The sequence below is a fragment of the Cryptomeria japonica genome, chromosome 1 (assembly GCF_030272615.1).
Source record: "Cryptomeria japonica chromosome 1, Sugi_1.0, whole genome shotgun sequence".
Classification (NCBI taxonomy): Eukaryota; Viridiplantae; Streptophyta; class Pinopsida; order Cupressales; family Cupressaceae; genus Cryptomeria; species Cryptomeria japonica.
In genome coordinates, this window is record NC_081405.1 from 231,437,599 (window position 1) to 231,456,180 (window position 18,582).

Below are 18,582 nucleotides of genomic sequence, written 5' to 3' on the forward strand. Positions count from 1 at the left end.
CACGTGATATCTTCATACTTGATCGGAGCTTCCACACAATTGCATCAAATATTATATTTAATATCGTACGCCTTAAACTTACTTTAAATTCCAAGTATTTCCTGGGTTATCAGTAAAGAAGCGGTCGAACACAATTTAGGTTTGGGTTGCAAGATTTCCTTGCGTTTCTTCACTCGTCCGATTTGTTGAACCACTGTTAGTTTATTTGTGTTCATTAAGTGTAAACTTGAAGAAGTAGTAGGAAGGAAAAGTTGTGATCACAGCATAGTATATTATAGAGATGACCAGAGACATCCTTAGAATTTTCCCAATGTTTGGCAACCCTGTTACTACAAACACATTAGATAGGAATAATTTGGAAGAAATGGAAAAAAAGTTAGCTGCAGCAGAGATATTGATTTCCATATAAGACCCAAATACAACAAGAAAAATGCTCTTTCAGAGCAATGCAGAAGAATTCCGAATGTACATCTCCAACGCCTCATGGAATATTTGTCTGTCCGCGGCACCAACATTGCTCAATTCATCCGTGCGCAGCGGCTCATAAAAATGTCAATGGCCCGTCTGCAGAACGAGTTTCAGCCAGCCCATCGTCTGTTTCAAGCACATAGGACAACATCATTACTTCCAGATGCTCTAACGGCGAAGATGATCGCAGTAGCCACTACAGCTCCAACTGTTCGTCAACAGACAAAACATGCAAATTTAACATGGTTCTGTTGGACGCCGTGCTGAATGTGCGGAATATAGCGCAACGCATGGCGAAGAGTGGGTACGTGAAGGAATGTGTTCGAGTCTTCGCTCTGACCAGAAAGTCCATGGTTGAAGAGAGTTTATACAATCTGGGCGTGGACAAGGTGAGTTTGAACAATGTTTAGAAAATGGATTGGCAACTCCTGGATGATAAGATCAGGAAATGGATATGCGCCGCCAAAATCAGCATCCGAACTCTGTTTGCCAGAGAGAAGCAGCTGTGCGCCCATGTGTTTGAGGGGTTTGATGATAAGACGAGAGATTATTGTTTTTCTTTAATCGCCAGGGAGCCCACAGACAGGCTTCTCGCCTTCGTAGAGGTCGTTGCCACCACGAACCGGACGCCTGAAAGAATGTTCAGGGTGCTCGATCTCTAGGAAGCACTCACCGATCTTATGCCCGACATAGAGGAGACATATACTCAAGCAGTCTGTCACAGCGTGCACGCGCAGGCCAAGAAGATCCAGGTGCAACTAAGCGACTCGACCAGGGGAATTTTGATGGAATTTCAGAAGGCAATTCAGAAGGTGAAATCTAAGGTTCCCATTCCCGGCGGCACCGTTCACCCTCTCATTAGATACGTTTTGAATTATCTCTCTTTTCTCTCCGATTACAATGAGACTCTAGTAAACATTATCACAAATGCTCCAGGAGACCTAGCGAAAGTCCTACCTGACAGTGAGCTGAACTATCCCTCTGCTCCGCTGTCTGTCCACCTCGGATGGACCATCTTCATCCTGCTGTGCAAGCTCGACAAAAAATCTGATCTGTATAAAGATGTGTCTTTGTCGTATCTCTTTCTCATGAACAACCTTCACTACGTTGTACAGAAAGTGAATGGCTCCCAGCTCAAATATAATCTGGGGGAGGAGTGGCTGAGAAAACAGTGGAAAAAAGTTGGGCAGTACGCGGTGAAATATGAGAGGTCAGCATGGGTGAAAGTACTGTCGTGTGTTACAGACGAGGAAGTTCTTGCGAATGGCGAAGCTTTGAAAGAGAGATTAAAGGAGTTCGATTCAGCGATGGAAGAGGTGAAGAAAAGGCATGGTGGATGGGTGGCTCCTGACTTCAGCCTGCGAGAGAAGTTGGTTTCGATTACTGAGAAGTTGATACCGCCCTACACTTCCTTAGTTGCTAGTTTGAAAGCAATTCCTACATAAAATACACACCGAAGGAGTTGCAAAAATTTGTGTCGGACATGTTTAGAGGCAGCCCCTCATCCGTGAGCACGAAGAGATCCCGTTGACTGGTTTGTTCACATTTATACATTATGTTAAGTTGTGTGGATATACAATACAACAAATCGACAGTTGATAACCTGCTTACAGTTTTCTATGTTAAAAAAGTAGAATCACGTGTAAATGTAAGCTAAACCATAGAATGGTAGCTAGGTTTACGCATAGCCACGTGTAAATTAATATTGTTTAATTTGACTTGCAAGTGTGCCGGCGATTTGCACTAAAATAATTGAGATATTCCCTTCCTCGAGCCCCCAAACAAACAAGAATAGAAAATAGAAAAGATTGTTTTAATTATCTTATTTAATTACTTCTCGATCAAAGATATATTTGTATTATAGGCTGTTCTTAATATTAATAAATTTTTACTGTATCTCATCAAAATCATAAATTGTTTAGTTAAGGGGAACACAAAGACATGAATGATGAATAGCCTATAATCGCTAGAACCGTCAAAAAAGCACAACACATTGACAAGTGAACAATGAAGATTTCTAACACATCAACACCAAAAAGTTTAGAATGTGATGGAGATCATAGGGATGCTTAGAATAAAAATTAAAAAAAGGATAAAATGAACATAAAAGCATCCAAATAATAATAAAAGCCAAAAAAAAAGTCATTAATGCACGTGGGTGTTGATATTAGGTGGAGGATAGGTCATATTTCATGTCATAGATTGGCGTGTTAAATTTTTTTCTATCAACATGTTGGTATGGAAAATTATGAAAGTTTGTTGGGGTGATTCATTAGTTCAATCTAACTCTTGAATATTGTGGATTAAAATAATTCTTTTATAGTTATGTCATGAAGACTAAAATTGAAATCTTGATAAGTTACTAAGCACATGAGGTAGGGAAGGAGGGTAAGTCGGAGGGCATGTAGGATGATTTAACTATCATGCTTAGATGATAACCCTTGAAGGTTTGATAGAACAAAAGAAAAAGGGAAGAAACAAGATGAGAAAGATAAGAAAAATAAAAGAAGCAAATGAAAAAAGGAAAAAGAAAAGGGGCCCTATTGAGAATTATGGATTAAGAGAATTCTTTATACTCATGCCATGATGACTAAAATTGAAATCCTGATAAGTTACTAGGCACATGAGAAAGGGAAAGAAGGTAAGTGTTAGGGCATAGGGGATGATTCCACTATCATATTCTTGTAGAACTACTTAGTAAACTTCTTGTAGAAGTTAAGTACCCATTTACTTATTTCTCTCCTTCATGATAGATCACTAGGTTTTCTCTTCCTTTGTATAACATAGGGAAGAATCATATGCTTTGAAACTATATAGAATCTTTCATTGTTCTAGTTATTAGTAGCAATCATCAAGAATTTGACAACAACTTTTTACATGCAAAAATTTAGGATTGTACAACCTTTTAAACATATTCATAACCTTTTTCCACTTGGATACATCCACCCATCCATAATTAATTTTTATGCAATTTTTCATATATTGCACATTCCACTCTCTATTCCAACATGTTTTTCACAGTGATTCTTTAATCCAAAAATACAAGGATGAAGATCCCAACACTTTTCCTTTTTATGACCTTCCTTATGACAATGAATAATCTGCATACATTTCATTAGTTAAGTTGATCAATTTCAACATGCGACACTTATAACATTTTTCTATCTATTTTACCATATCCAAGGCCTTTATTCTTTGGCCTCACCATTGGTTAATTGGGACCTCTAACTCATTCTTTCCTAAACCTTTTTTTTCATAAATTATTTTCTTAATGATCTTAAAACCAACGTTATTTTCAAACCATCCTTTTTTATTAACACCATAACTCCCATTTTTTCTTGATTCAAACACATCCTTATTTTCAACCTTACTCTCTTCATCCAAATCAACATCATTTATATCACAGAAATTAATTTTTTGTTCAAAGAAAGAACACAAATATTTTGTGCCACATGAGGCATCACAAAAAAATTGCTTTAATTTCAAACACTCAATTTTTTTCAATAATTTTATCTTTTCTTCTAAATCTTTTCTCTTGCTTTTTTTTCCTTTTCTTTTTGATAGTTAAACTACTGGTAAGGGCCAATCCCCTTCATTGAAATAAACTCAAAATTACATCATTGTTTAAGCCCCTATGGGGTGGAGCATTCCATATGAAGTTAACATCTAGCAGATAACTACCTTATCTACTACTTTAAAGTATCCTTATATTCTTACAAAATTTCCTATTGGATCATGAAGTTCATATACCTTAAAATTTATAGACTTTTATTCACCATATAATACTGCCTTCTAAAATGGCAGCCTTCTATTTTTTGTCTAATACTGCCTATCTTCTAATAATATACCCTACATTCTTTTATACAACTTGCTAATCCTACAAGTCTGTAAGATATATTATACTAAAATTCAAAATAGAGAGGTAATGATATTATCTCTAACATTTTATCTCGATCTTCATATCTTCTTCAAGCCTAGGCCCTCCTTGTTCCATCTCTTTTCCTTGTTTCTGTAGCTCCAAACCTTCTGGCTCGATGAACTTTTCTATCTAGTTGGGCTCTGGGTTTATCACCACATTCGTCCAATTTAGAAGGAAATTTAGGCTCCTCACTGCTCTTTCCTTAATTTCCTGATATTCCATTTCATTGTCTAGAAGAATAATTGGCAATTTTTCAATTTCCTCTCCCTTTTTGTCAAAGTCCTTGGGTAGGAGAATCCAATAATCCTCACAATTTCTTAGTATATCTTCAATTCCTCCTAAAAATTGGTCTTTAAAAATAACCTTACTGAGATTCTTATTCATCTCCTTGCTTAATCCTTTGTCCATAACGAAATCTAGAAACATTGATAATATATCTATATTGATACCACACTTGTGGTCTACCTTTATGAATTCTTAACACATAACTGATTTTATCACATAAACCACTAATGGATGCTCATATTTTAGAATTGATCTCAACCTTTTATCTATGATTCTTCCTGAAAAGGCCATTTGTCTTTTCCTAATAGTCAAGCAAAATGGAGTCTTGATTAGACAAATAAAAGAAATCTAAGCAATATTTCCTGAATATAGGAAAATATTGAACTTTATAGAAACTTTTTCCTCTTCCTGCCCTCTTCTATATTTAATTAAAATTGAAGTCTGGCTTAATATTTCATAATTTTGAGCTACTCAGAAATACCACTTTGTCCTTTCACAATTTTCTAACATTATTAATTTAATAAATTCCCGAGAAGCCCATTTGAAATTATTTCGGTAATATTTTTCTTTTATCTCGCTAGAATAGGTCAACATCCTCCCTTTTCCAAGGGTCTTCTTATATTTAATACTTGGCTATTTTTTCTTTGATGTTTGTTTTCTTTTTAACACCCGCCTATTATTGAAAGTGCTTTTGCTCACATATCTTGGGTTTCTCTCTCATTTATTGATCTGTCTCAAATAAAATACCCCGCTTAAAGTAATAATGATCACTTCAATAATTGGAGTATTTGAAATTGGCATCTTCCTTCTTCTATTTGAGGTGAGAATGGATAGAGGGCCTTTCTATTCAATTTATCCTCTGTCCTTGGCATTAATTGTTATTAGCAGCATTGTTTGCTACTCTATCTGCTTCACAATTTACTTCACTATATATGTGAGTTTTAATAAAGTCTTCCAAATTTGCAAGAGATTCTTGAATTTGGGTTAACCATTTGGCCATCAACCAATTTGGTGATCTATTATTTCAGATAGCATTGCTATCTATTAGGGAGTCACAAGTTCAAGATGAATCCACTCTGCTCCAATTGTGATGCCCATTCTCAAGCCTAATAAAGTCGTTCTTATCTTTGCAAAATTATTGGTTGTCACTCCTATAAACTCTGCCCCATCAAAGTTAATTTTAATCCACCCTAGATGTGGAGGAGACCACTTTGTATTTTCTCTACCTCCTCTTGGGTTCTTGTTGTTTTAGGAATAACTAAACACTTAAATCTCTTGATCATGTCTTCATCCCACAAGCTAAACATTGAGCCCTTTTCCATCTTTTCCTTGGCTGCTAAATTGACCAATTCTACCGTTTGGTCTTCTATTTTGCTTATTAAGATTTTCATTGGAATTTTCTTATTCTAGAAAATCATTCTATTTCTTTCTTTCCATATCTCTCATGTTACCATCGAGGGAGTGACCTACCATATGGTTCAAAAAAATCTCATTTCCCCATACCTTTCCACATTTGGAACTAGTTTAACAAGTGTAGCATAGGAAATAGGGAATCATCACAAGAAAATATAAAAACTAATTATTGTCTAATCACAAAAAACTAGAATGCAATGAATCTATCCTAAGCACACTCAATAGAGACATGAAATCAAAACATTCAAAATTAAAGACATATGCAAACCAATGGTAGATTTGAATGCTTCTTCATGCGGCTCCATTGTCCTTCTTTCTTCTCCAAATAGCCTTTGTTTGTGGATCTCACCTTCAAGTGCACAAACCTAATGTGAAAGCAAGATTGATATTGGCACAAGAATACTAGAAGAAGTGATTATTTCTCATTATTTGATTCTGTGATTATGTGATTGCAAAAGTGATTACCAATTAGCTTTGATTGATGAAGATCATCCAATTTATAGATAAATTGGAGAAAAGATCAAATTAGCATGAAATGGATATTAGAAGCAATTAATTTCAAAAATGGCACAATTGAGTGGAAAGAAGAAGGTTATGACACCTTCTATGTCATGAACTATGACATATTGCCAATGCAAAGACTAGAGAACTAGAACCTTATGACATCTTACTATGCCAAGAGTATGACGCATGAGAAATTCATGCTTCCACCGAAGCACAAAAATAGGGAGAAACTAGAGACAAGTTAATTAGGTGGAAATTAAAATTAGGAAATTAGAAAATAGGTGGAAATTAGGAATTAGGAAATTTAGAAAATTAGAAAAATTAGAAAATAGGAAAATTAGAAATGAAGAAATTAGGAATTTAGTGAATTAATTAATAATTTCTCATTTATTAATTAATTCACAAAGAGGGAATTTAGAAATTGATGAAAAATTAGGAAATTAGGTAAATCAATTAATAATTTGTCATTTATTAATTAATTCACAAAAAGAGGAATAATTAGTTAGCCAATTAAATTAAACATTTAATTGTGACACGAAGACCTAGGATAAATAAATACATTATTTAACCTAGAGGGAGAAAATGACAAACAAGATTAAATGAATAAATCATAAAACCTTGAAAGATGAATTAGAAATGCAAAGACGACAATTAGGTCTTGACAAAGGATAGTTGATATTGATTCGATCATGATTTTGAATTGATAAATGACCAGTGTTGATAAATGATTTGATTGAGATTGGTTGACAAAAATCAATGAAAAATTGACCAAATTGACATGATTGAAAAGGACAAGGATCGATGACGAATCGATCGCAATATGACAAGATTGACAAGGACAAAGATCGACCAAAATCATGATTGAAGATTGTTGTCGACAAGACCAAATTCGAAAGCGAGACAGATGAAGAATGCAGAAGAAGGACTCGATGCTCGCAAATGATAAAGACCAAGTGCGTGACATAGGAGAAATGTTAATGCGACGCAAAAAAACCTAAAATAAGGCAATGCGCAAATGTTAAAGTATGACTCCGCAAGCGTTGACCATTTTTAGGTGTCTACATTTTGCCCCTCTTTGAGACAATGCGATTTTAAGCATTGTTTCAAAGAACAATAATGAAAATGCCCCAGACAATAATAATGACATATGCATGCCCCCTCGAGGAATTGGCTGGAAAAATTCAGAAAAGAGGCCAATTGATCGATAAGAATGATAGAAAATGATAGGATCAAACGGACTGCCAAGACTGACCGAAGAAATGTTAGTAAGCAGAAATTAGACAGAGGACAGGTAGAGATGAAGAAATACTTTCTTTCACCAATGCATAGAAGTAGGTGAGAACCTTTATTTGATATGGCAAAATGGATGCGGCGCTACATGGCAATGAAGGCCATGAAATGCAACCCTTTTTGCAAAAGACAGACACATCGTAGACAAACAACAATTGCAATCAAAAAAGAAAGGGACCATGAACCATCCCGGTCACTCTAAATCACTCAGTGACATCATCGAGTAACATAGGAACATGATCGAAGCCAAAGATAAATCAATAATAAAATAAGATGCACAAAGTCAAGCAAATCAAACAAACATCTTGATCTTCATTGTCAAAAATTGAAAGTGCTGATAAGATGATCATGCTGTCTGGTTTCAGGACATGTGGTACCCCGTCTAAGACAGGACACAGTCTGGTTTCGAGTATACCACACCCTGTATAAGACCCATGATAATAGGAACAAGGACAAATGATTTTGATGCTGATTGATTGATATGACAATTTGGATCAGTTTGAATGTCTGGTTTTGATTGAAAAAGTTCATCTGTTAATGCATGATTTCATTAAAGCGCAGTGTTGAATTGATTGTCATTGGAGGTATACTCAGTGATTTGTCAATGCTCAAAGGGGATTATTTATTGCAAAATGCTTGTTTTTAATTTTGTTTTGCTTTTTCAAGTTTTACAACAATTTTTGTTCTTTTTTCAGGACTTTATATGACTTTTTTGGATTACTTCAGGACGTTTTTCAATTTTTTTGAATTATTTCAGGACATTTTGCCATTTTTTTGATTTATTTCAGGACATTTTTCATTTTTTATGATTTTGCCCCCAGTGTCTAGCAAGGCAAGGAATATGACAGGTGAATAAATAGGCTTATTGAAATGATGGTGGATAGAGGGAAGACAAAGGACTTTTATTATGGAGACAATATAGATGCAATTTTCAAGGGCTATTGCATGATGGGAGAAAAGATTGGATATGACAATGTAAAGTAGGAACATGGCATGAGGGACATGTCAAGAGGTTTTTGCAACCATGTTTAAATTTTGCGTCCTTATGTCAGATCAAGATCAAGGAATGAAAAAGAGTGTATGGATAGTGATAAGATATGGATAGGATAAGCAAGACCAAGAATGGATAAGGGACATGGACTGAAGGTCGAGGTAGGATACGGGATAGTGGCAGAAGCTAGGGAATATGGATAAAAAGTTATAATAAGCAAATGGATAAATGACCAAAAGCTATGATAGACTGAAAGCTGCAAACAAGATGCATGATGCTCATGAAGATCGTCAGCCTTGTCAAGATCAAAAGGTGGAAAGGGAAACTGGACATGAGGGACAATAAGATAATGGAGGAGTAGTGACATGGTATGATAGGATAATGAAGGGCAATAGGATATGAAGGAGGAAATTTGCCCCCAAGTGTGGTGTGCAAGAAGTTCATAGATTACGCATGACGCCTGTTTGCCAGGTTTTCATCACGGTACTTGCCCAAGGTGCCTGTTTGCCAGGTTTTCACCAGTGGATGAATTATTTTTCTTTCTTTCTTTTTTTTCTTTTGATTTTTTGACTTTTTTTTGTATTTTGACTTTTTCAATAGAAGATGGACACATGATAGGGGATGGAAGAAGAACTCAAGCGTCTTTTTGTTTGGATAGTAGCCTTGAAAAAAAATGGACCATGACCTTTAAAAGTATGCTCAAAGACGTTGGTAGGATAAGGACATGGAAAAAGAGATGAAATTAGGGCAAGGATTTATGCAAAGGACTGGACCAGAGGGATCAAAGGATGGAAAATATGCATTGGATAATGGATAGGGTATTGGAAGAATTGGGCTTGAGTGGATAGAAATGTTGGCAAGATCGACATTGGCACACACCTTGAGGGGTGATGGACTGATGGAGGAAAGACGTATTTTGGATATTGAGATTTTGACAAAGAAAAGGCTATGGATTTTGGGACATAAGGGCCCAAAATGGATAAAGAAGGTGATGGAGGAATAGACTTGGAATGTTTGGATGGAGGAATAGCAATTGTAGATGCCAATTTTGATGTTTCTTTAGGCTTTTGTGCTTCAAGGAGCCGCTTAGGGATCCACATGGTTTTTGATTTTTCATGCTTTTGTGGTTCCTTGGAGTGCATTGCTTGCACTAGGGATTTAGGAACCCATATATATTTTGACTTTGCTTTATTTTGCTCAGTGGGCCTTTGTGGCCTTTTGGATATATTTTTTTCTTTATAGATCATGTTTTTCTTTGCTTTGACATGTTGATTAGATTGGACATGTTGATCCTTGAATACATGTGGATTGCTAGACTTATGACTTGTATACTTGGCATCCAAATTGCTTGGAGGAGGAAAGGAGTGTCGGTGTGGATGGGAATGATATGGAGGCCTGTGGGATGGATGGAAGGTTCTCCAAGATGTGTGCCTTTGCTGATGTTGCATAGGGGACGAAGGAATATAAGGACCTAAGATGGATGGAAGGTATGATGGGGAAGGTGTATGTTTGGATTGTGATGGAGGGATACCAACGTCTTGAGAGTGAGTTGTGTAGACATGACCCTTAAGATCTTCTTTGACATGAAGGGATTCTTTCTTATGGAGATCTACTCCTTTGCCTTTATGAATATCTTGACTTGTAGGATACTCTTTTCTTTGGGAAGAAGACGCGAGTCCATTATGAGGTGGATATGATATGAGAGAAATAATGAGATCTTGAAGTGGATCGGATTGCACCAAAGTGGAAGAACCCATTATGCATGTCGAGGGTTCATGAACATCTTGCACTAACACGTTAGAATCATGAAGGGGATTAGGATCATGAGGGGGACTAGGATTGTGTAGTGGAGATGGTTCAATGACGGGCTCTTCAAGAGATGGAATGAGAGAAATAATGGGATCATCAAAAGAAATGCGATCTTGGAGTGGATATGGAGCATTAGGACAAGGAGATAGAGGAACAAGTGGATCTTGTGGAGGATCTGAAGGAATAATTTGATCTTGACAAGGAGGAAGATCATTGGAATCCTCTTTAAAGGTGCTTTGCTCTTGACTTTTAATGGTATAATCGGAAAGGATGGAAGGGATATCTTGATCTTTCTTAGAAAGTGGAATGTCAATGGGATTTGAAAGGACATTGTGTTCTTGGAATGGAAGGGGATCATTTGGGATTGGATGGACTAGGATATCTTGATCTTGCTCGGGGAATGGAGTGTCAATAGGACTTTGGATGGGATGGACAAGAATAGGGGAATCATCATGAGTGTCTAGGAACATGGGGTCCTAGTTAACAATTGGATGGGATGATAAGGTTTCGGGATCTTGATCTTGATCTGTTTTAAGACATGCTTCTTCATGCTCTAAATTATCCTCTTGACATGGGGTTGGACTTTGGATAGGCATGGGGGATTCTGACAAGGAATCAATGATTTGGCATGAAGGAAATGCACTTTGAACATTTGTGATGGATTCTGACAAGGAATCAATGCTTGAACATGAGGAAGAGGGACTTTGAATGGGGTCCTCCAAAATAGGTAATGGCAATAAAGTGCATGGTGGCATTGGGTCTAGCATTTCTGAAACATGACAAGGATGTGCATCATGAACTGGATTATCTTGGCAATCAATTATGGATAGCCCTTGGCTAATTGCATCCTTGGGTGTATTGTTTGTTGAGGACAATATAGAAGGTTCTTGTGAAACTTCTAGAGGTGTAGGAATAGATGCCACTGGAGAGTCAATTTTCTTGTGAGGGGATGAGGCATTGCTAGACATAAGTGTATTATCTTGATCTTCCTCAAAGAACTCACTTGGTAATTTCCTTAAGATCATTGCAATAAAGCCACCTTTCTTTCGAGGTTTTGACATAGTTGAATCTGGAATTTGAACTTGTTTGGCAAGGAGTTGGTTCTGATCTAATGTCATGTTTTGATATTGGACTTGGTTCAATTGTTCTGACATGTTTGAAACTTGGGTTGGTGTGTGCTGCAACCTTTGTTTTTGAATGTTTGGTTGGTGTTGTTGATATTGATATGTTGATTGAACTTGAACTTGTTGATATTCCACCATTGGTTGGACTATTTGTTGACATTGTATAGTTGGTTGGACATATTGTTGAAATTGGACCATTGGTTGTGTTGGTTGTATATGTTGGACCATTGGTTGTGTCATTGGTTGTGATGGTTGAAAATGTGATTGATAGTAAACACCTTCTTGTTCTTGTTGTGAAGGCACATAATGTTGTTGTCTCTCTTCTTGAAATTGTTTCATCATCTCTATTTGTGAGAGGAGAGCTGGTATGTCTGATCGTTCAAGAAGAGATCTTACATCAATTGGCTCGATATTTGGATTTTGACCTGGAAATTTTTGAAACATTTTGGACACTTGTGATCTATTCTTCACAATGTTTTTCACTTTTTGTTTCAATATCTCATTTTCTTGAGCTAGTTTCTCCTCTAGTTTTTGTATTTGGACATTTACATCATCATGATAAGTTTGATCAATGTTGCTTTGTTGTTGGGTTGGATAGAATTGTGATTGCCTTGGATTAAAATCTAATTGCATTGTCGGTTGATATGTCAAACTTTGTTGCATCATTGGTGCTTGGAACCTTGTTTCAATAGACATGTCACTATGCAAATGCAATATTTTTGGAATTTTTCAAGGATAATGTATGATATGCAACTAAATGCAAACTAAATAAATGAAAATGCAATCTATGTTTTTGGTTGTTTTTCAAGATTTTGACAAACTTTTTGGAATGCAAATCTAAAAGAGACCCTTAGGAAATTGAAATGATGTCTAGACCTCAAAGGACAAAAGGACCAAGTGACAAAAGGACAAGATGACAATGTCTCCCCTATATGCTTGGATACTAAGCTAGGTTTGATGAAATGACATTGATGACAAAAGGACAAAAGGTTTGATAAGGTCTAGACTTCCTAACAATGACTTAGGGTTTATCAAAGATTTGGATTACTCAAGTATGACAAAACCTAGTTTTGACACTATATGCAAAGGGACAATTAATATGCAAATGACCCTAATATGATATGATAATGACTTAAGCTTAATGAAGAGACCTAAGGTATGCAAATATGAATGTATGACAATGGTATGACTTTAATGTAAGAGGACACATGCAAATGGATGACTTTTATTGATATGCAAAAGAAGTATGACCTAGGTGAAACTTAACCTTGATAGTCAACAATGACTTTGCAAAATGCAAACCTAAGATGAACCTAAATCTAAGTGACATGCATGTTAAGACAAGATTTTGAACAATGTTTGACAACCATGTTTGAAGATGTTTTGAATTTGAACTTTGTTGGATGAAATACTCTTGTGTTTAACCTTGTTCTTAATCAATTTGTCTTGTTTTTGAAATGAGATGCAATTCAACTTTTGACAAGCAAAGAATACAAGATATTTCAACTTAGATTCAAGACAATCATGCTCATTCCCACATTTCTTATGGTAGGCAAGGACATTAGGTACTTGAGAGGTAGACTCATTATGGGATTCAAGGAGAATACATAGATGCTTGACCCCACGGGCTCCCCTCCACGGCACTCACTTCTCAGGGCAGCCAAGCATCAGTCCCCATGGAAATCTCCCCATGGCGAACTTAGTATCTCTTCCAAGTATCCGAACTTGTCCTTCTCAAGCAACTAGAAGGGTTTTTGGCCTCTAAAAACAAGGTGTTTAGTAAGGATTTCTGTTAAGCGTTACTCCTTGATGTCACACAACCGTGATTGAGACATTAAGCCCATCAAGATACCAAACAAATGTAGTCGCGCAAGAACGATTTAGACCATGAGGCCCTACTTAGATGTTGATATGAGAAAGAGTTCAAGGGTCATCACTTCCCAAGTAACTACAATTCCCATGTAACCATTCCTTCAAAGCTTTTGCTCATCAGGCATTTTTTTATAGTGAGTTAGAATGCCAAGGTATTCTAGCCGTACTCACTTTGGGTCGTTCCCTTCTCACGATTATCACTTTCTTGCAAAAACAAATGGTCGGGAAGGCAGGCCCTCTAAAGGTGACACACAATCAAGACAATGAGCATGATATCGAAGATCTGGATTTCTGATCACCCTAAGAAGGATGAGAGCATACTCTCCTACTCCAATGTCAAACTCAACAATAAAAGAAAAAATACATTCATTCCAACCTATTTAGAAATCATACTAGGTGCCTAATTAAAAATAACAAACACAAAATTTGGTTGGAATATAAGGCAACCTGCAAAATCACTAAGTTAGGAGTTTGATTCATTTGGTCTTTGACTAGCAAACCTGCAAACAATTCATTATTAGTTTGTGAAATAATTCTTTGTCAAGCGTTTCACCACAAAGCTACCAACAATGTTAGAGAATCAAGAGAAATGAATCACCATCAAAATTAATCCATAAAAGTTGTGATTCTTTGTCCTCTTAGATTAATCTATGTAAAATTTATCAAATTTACCACCCTAGATTAATCTAGATAAAATTTGCATGAATGCATGATTAATTTGCCAAGCTAAATTAATCTAGATGAAGGTTGCATGATTTTGTTTTTTTGAAAATTTTGACCATTTACAACAGAATAATTAAAAATATCATAACTTCCTCAATATTTATCCAAATTACAAACCGTAAAATGATCTGGAAAGGTAAAAACGTGATCTAATATACCCAGAAATCGTTTATTTTAATTCTGCACGAAATATTTTACGTGATCAATTGAGTATGACTGGTTTTTTTCTTAGACGAAAAATCTGCAATTTCTCCACAAAAAAATCTGTAACTTCACAAAACATTCAAAAAAAAATTAGATCCAAACATGTTCACGTCAGGTTCACCAATTAATGTAGCATAGGAAATAGGGAATCATCACAAGAAAATATAAAAACTAATTATTGTCTAATCACAAAAAGCTAGAATGCAATGAATCTATCCTAAGCACACTCAATAGAGACATGAAATCAAAACATTCAAAATTAAAGACATATGCAAACCAATGGTAGATTTGAATGCTTCTTCATGCGGCTCCATTGTCCTTCTTTCTTCTCCAAATAGCCTTTGTTTGTGGATCTCACCTTCAAGTGCACAAACCTAATGTGAAAGCAAGATTGATATTGGCACAAGAATACTATAAGAAGTGATTATTTCTCATTATCTGATTCTGTGATTATGTGATTGCAAAAGTGATTACCAATTAGCTTTGATTGATGAAGATCATCCAATTTATAAATAAATTGGAGAAAAGATCAAATTAGCATGAAATGGATATTAGAAGCAATTAATTTCAAAAATGGCACAATTGAGTGGAAAGAAGAAAGTTATGACACCTTCTATGTCATGAACTATGACATATTGCTAATGCAAAGACTAGAGAACTAGAACCTAATGACATCTTACTATGCCAAGAGTATGACGCATGAGAAATTCATGCTTCCACCGAAGCACAAAAATAGGGAGAAACTAGAGACAAGTTAATTAGGTGGAAATTAAAATTAGGAAATTAGAAAATAGGTGGAAATTAGGAATTAGGAAATTTAGAAAATTAGAAAAATTAGAAAATAGGAAAATTAGAAATGAAGAAATTAGGAATTTAGTGAATTAATTAATAATTTCTCATTTATTAATTAATTCACAAAGAGGGAATTTAGAAATTGATGAAAAATTAGGAAATTAGGTAAATCAATTAATAATTTGTCATTTATTAATTAATTCACAAAAAGAGGAATAATTAGTTAGCCAATTAAATTAAACATTTAATTGTGACACGAAGACCTAGGATAAATAAATACATTATTTAACCTAGAGGGAGAAAATGACAAACAAGATTAAATGAATAAATCATAAAACCTTGGAAGATGAATTAGAAATGCAAAGACGACAATTAGGTCTTGACAAAGGATAGTTGATATTGATTCGATCATGATTTTGAATTGATAAATGACCAGTGGTGATAAATGATTTGATTGAGATTGGTTGACAAAAATCAATGACAAATTGACCAAATTGACATGATTGAAAAGGACAAGGATCGATGACGAATCGATCGCAATATGACAAGATTGACAAGGACAAAGATCGACCAAAATCATGATTGAAGATTGTTGTCGACAAGACCAAATTCGAAAGCGAGACAGATGAAGAATGCAGAAGAAGGACTCGATGCTCGCAAATGATAAAGACCAAGTGCGTGACATAGGAGAAATGTTAATGCGACGCAAAAAAACCTAAAATAAGGCAATGCGCAAATGTTAAAGTATGACTCCGCAAGCGTTGACCATTTTTAGGTGTCTACAACAAGTATTGTGGTTTGGGACTATAAAATTCAAGCTTCTCCAAGATTGAATTCAGACATTTACTTGAGTATTGGCAGTTTAACAGTAGGTGATCGACTAATTCTACATTCCCCTTGCACATTACACACCTACTTGCTCCTTGATATCCCGTTTTGGCCAGTCGATCTTGAGTTAGCACATTTCCTTGTTTTTCTAGCCATGCAAAGACTCCATCTTTGGGAAGGAAAGATTTTCTCCATAATAACTTACATGGCCACTCGTTTTTAGCTAAGGACATCTCCTTAATTTTATATCCTAGACTTACCTTATAAAAACCTTCTCTTGGCCCACTCCATGTCTTATTCTATCTGATTCATCTAAAAGGACGACCCATATTTCTCTAAGTAAGGTCTATAGAGTATTTTTTTATTCTTCTCATGCTTGAAGGATTTCCATTGGCGTCCATTTTTAACATTTTAGACCATTATTTTTTATGATTTCTCCATAATCCTTCACCTTTGCTCCCCATTTCACTAAACTCTCTCTTTTTATGTCCTCCAGATTTGGGTAGTCAACCATCAATTTAATTTTGTTCTAAGAGTTTGTCTAGAAGGATTCTTTCTTTCCATTTCTTATCTACCATGTGACATGTCTTGTTACGATATCCCTGCTTTGTAATATGTAATTCCAAACTGTAGAGCCCCTAGGAGGATCTCTTACATTCAAAATTTTGATCGGGTTATTAGAGTTTAGGTACTGCCTTCTTAATATTTTAACCCATTTCTAATAATTATTTGTGTATACATTCCATACAAGTTTCGGTCCCATTGCTAGATTCATTATCATCAAGTTTCTCAGTCTTGTTCCATCTGCATTTTTTGGTCTACATATTTTATCCCATGCCAGTAGAGCTATTTTGTATTGATCATTAGTGCCATTCCAAAAAAACCTTTTCATAATTTTATTCAATTCTGCATCAATTCCATTTGAAATTTTTAATCATGACATCAAATATACAGGGAGTGTTGATAGCACTTATATTAACATTTGCAATCTTCCTAGTGATGAAAACCATTTACTCTTCCATGCACTCATTTTGTCAGTATACCTTGAAAATAAATTTTCCCAATAATCCTTTTTATTCATCCCTTTAAAGAGTGGATTTCCTAAGAATTTACCTAGAAAATTAGCCACCTTGAGTTTTAGGAACTTTGTCAAGTATCTCTAAAGGCTCAACTGTGTATTGACAAAGAAAACCCCTGACTTCAATTAATTTGTTGCCATGAGGAATCACAATATTTAGTAAGTAGTGATTTGATATTCCTAGCTTCAGTCCTATCTGACTGACCAAACAACATTGTATCATCTATAAATTATTGATGGGTCATCGGATCTAAACCTATTGCTACCTTGATTCCATTCTAATCTCCTTCCTCCCTTATCTTTTTTATTCTTCTTTCCAATGCTCCGACCATTATTATGAACAAAAGGGGGGACAATAGGTCTCCCTTCCTTATGCCTCTACTTGAGCTAAAGAAACCATGGGCTCCACCATTCATTAACACCGAAAAGGTTGGGGTTGATATGGATCAATCTACCTATTGAATCTAGTCCTTTGTAAATGCAAACTTGTCTAGAATTTATTTCAAGAAACCTCTATCCATCGAATCATATGCTTTTATAATATTTAGTTTTATAATCATTCCTTATTGCTTTGACTTCCTAGCTTAGTGGATTGCTTCATCAACTATTATTATCCCTTCCATAATTGATCTCCCAAGAGCAAAAGCATTGTTCTTTTGATATCAACACATTCAAGACTCATTTGAGTCAGTTAGCTATAACGTTGGATATTATTTTATAAGTGGTATTTCATAAAGCTATTGGTCTAAAATCCCCAATTATGTTTATCATCTTCTTCTTTGGGATCAATGCTAAAAACCTGTGATTTAATGCTTTTAATATTGTTTTCTTTTTCCTTGATTCCTCCACCGATTTATGAATATCTTGACCCACTATCTCCCTGAAACATTGAAAAAAACTAGCTAGAAAACCATTTGGGCCAGCAGCCTTATTCATCTGGAACACTACTGTTTTTACCTCTTCCTTTGTTATTGCTTTAAACAGTTCCTGATTATTTTTGTCTGATATAATTTTGGGAATTATTTCCAAAAAATCTTCCCTTCTTACCTTATTCCCCTATGAATTTTCGTTAAGTATTGTTTCAAAGAAATTTGTGGCATCCTTGTTAACTTCTTCCCAAAATAGAGTTCTTGTTCCATCTATTCTATTACTCTCTATAAATCTATTTCTCTGTTTCCTTGTTGTCCATGCCCTATGAAGGAATTTTGTATTTTTGTCCCCTTCCTGAAGCTAGGCCTCCCTTGATTTTTGATAGCATTCCTCTCTCACTAAAATTTCCAAA

General features: G+C 35.4%; 1 pseudogene; it reads left to right on the forward strand.

Moving 5' to 3' along the window:
- The first annotated feature begins 483 nt into the window (after positions 1–483).
- LOC131857143 (exocyst complex component EXO70B1-like) overlaps positions 484–18,582 on the forward strand; it is a 45,267-nt pseudogene continuing 27,168 nt past the window's right edge.